Raw genomic sequence first — 2,499 nt, 5'->3', positions numbered from 1 at the left:
GCACGTTAAGGGCCCCAAAAGCCCCCGAGACGTTGGAAAAAAAATAATAATAATAATAATAATAATAAAATAATAAAAATATAGCCTTGGCCAAAGCAGCGATGGCGGGCTCAAGCCACCAATGCCATCGCCACCCCGGTGGCATCAGGTAAACTGTGCCCAGCGGGCACATGCATTCACAATATCCCTCTGGCAGTGAGGTTTTAAAGGATATGGCAGTTAAAGGGTTAATCCGAATCATCTAGACTTTAAAATCACATTCACAGAACAATATATATATATATATATATATATATATAACTTTAGTAACACTTTACAATAAGATTTCATTTATAAACATTATGTTAACATGAACAATATTTATATAGCATTCATTCATGTCAGTTAATATTCCAAACTTAAACATGAAAACATTGTTTTATTGTGATTTTTTTCCAAGCACATTTTACCAATTCCAAACCATATAAATCTTAATAACTACCATTATTTTTTATTTAATCATTTATGAGTGCTATACAATAGTCCAGGAAAGCTGGAAGAGAAAAACTCCTTATATTCATGTGTGCAGAATTATTAGGCATGTTTTCTTTTACAGATGAAATGCGCTAAAATAGACTTTTAACTCAAACTGTAAGGTCGAAAATTATGAAATACCCATGAGAAATATCAAACACAAATGCAATACAGAAATGGATAAGTTAAGACTTGACCATTGTACAAAAATGCTGACTGGGTCATGAGGTCAGAAAAGAAGAAGAAAAAAGCAGGTCAAGAAGAACTGACAAAAAGAATTGCAAAATAATTAGTAATTAATGTGAAGATTAATTTTTAGTCAATTCTGCAAGACAGACTTTTCAGGAAAGGAGATGGAATAAAAATGAGCTCCTAAATCTTAATCCTGGATTCTGGAAGATATATTCCTCAAACCATCGAACAAGAGGAGGTGGTGCTGGTCCTTCACGAGTCACTCTAATCTGTTCATAAAGCCTATATATAAAGACTTAAGATATAGTATTTCACAATACTTCATGGTATTCTAATTAAATCATTTTTTGGGATCTTAAGTCTCTCAGAGCCTGACACCGAGTAATTCTGGAGACTCCAGGAAAGTGGCAGTTCTGTTAAATGTTGGCGCTGGAGACTAAATGCACCCTGATAGTTTCACACCTAATTCACTTAACACACACACACACACACACACATTACCCACAGTGACAGTGGGACTGAGTGACATCAGATGTATGATAGTTTTTTTTAATTTTCTATCATCCATATAGTGTTGTATAGTCATGAAACTATGGTCATGAGACCAGTCATTCTGAGGAAAATATGCCTCAGAATGACTGGTCTTCTATGTGTACATTTTTTTTTTTAAAGTGTTTAGAAGCTGCACTTTAAAAAAATAAAAAGACATTTACTGGTTCCTTTTTTACTATTATTTCAAAAATCATCACGGCAAAACCATTCAAGCTATCCAAAATTCATTCACACCTGTTCTGTAAGATTAATTCTTTAAACAGTGGTAAAAGAAGATGTCGTGCTGAACCTTCAAGAGTCACTCAAAACGTTATCTGTCCATAAAGCCTATAAATAATTATTCTTAATATACAGTTCAAAATACTTCAGCTTGTTATTCTAATTAAGTGAGGGTCATTTTATCAGTAAAATATATACAATTCATTTTTTTTTTGAAAGATTTCTATAAATGATTTAAATCATACTCGTTTCTACAATAATTATTTAAAAGTAATCCTATAGCTCCCTCTGTTGGCCATTATTGGTACTAAGAATTGCAAGCTTGATTTATAAGTTATGATAGTTTAAATTTTATGCTGGCTCTTGAAAGTGATAAAGCTATGAAACTTACTGTGCTTCCTTCAAATGAGGACTTCTACTTACATAAAAAAATATGAAGATTTAGAATGAAAAAATTGTAAAGATATAGTAAAATAACTATTGTATTTTTTTATGTTACTTTAATAAATCTCTATGGCAAAACCATTTAAGCTATCCTAAACCCCATTCACAATTTAACATCTCAGTATATAGGCATAATGTTGAAAAAGGAGTATGGAGTAGTATGAGTAGGAGTATGAATTCATTTGCAGGCTTTATCATAAATCCACAATAAAATTTCTGAGTTCTGTATCAATCTGTGTTGTTGTTTGTTTATTTTTATCTTTTATTTTTCATAGGAAGATAACTTACTTCTCATTTTTAATAAATGTGCTTATAAACCAAGGACAAGCTATTTATAGCTGTATTTATAAACTGCTTACTACTGACTATTGATATTGGGACAAGGCTTTATAAAGCATGAACTGACTATTTAATAATGAGTGCAGTTATTATAAAGTGTTATCAATGAATTTGCTAATGTTAACAAATTAGACATTATTTTACAGTGTTATCAAATCCTTAAATGACTCATAAGCATTTGTGAAAGTTCTGCTTGCATTACAGCTTAGTATTGATCTGTGAGCTGAACAGATTTACTGA

This window comes from Carassius auratus, chromosome 35, assembly GCF_003368295.1.
Source record: "Carassius auratus strain Wakin chromosome 35, ASM336829v1, whole genome shotgun sequence".
Taxonomy (NCBI): domain Eukaryota; kingdom Metazoa; phylum Chordata; class Actinopteri; order Cypriniformes; family Cyprinidae; genus Carassius; species Carassius auratus.
Note: the sequence above shows the minus strand (reverse complement) of the source record.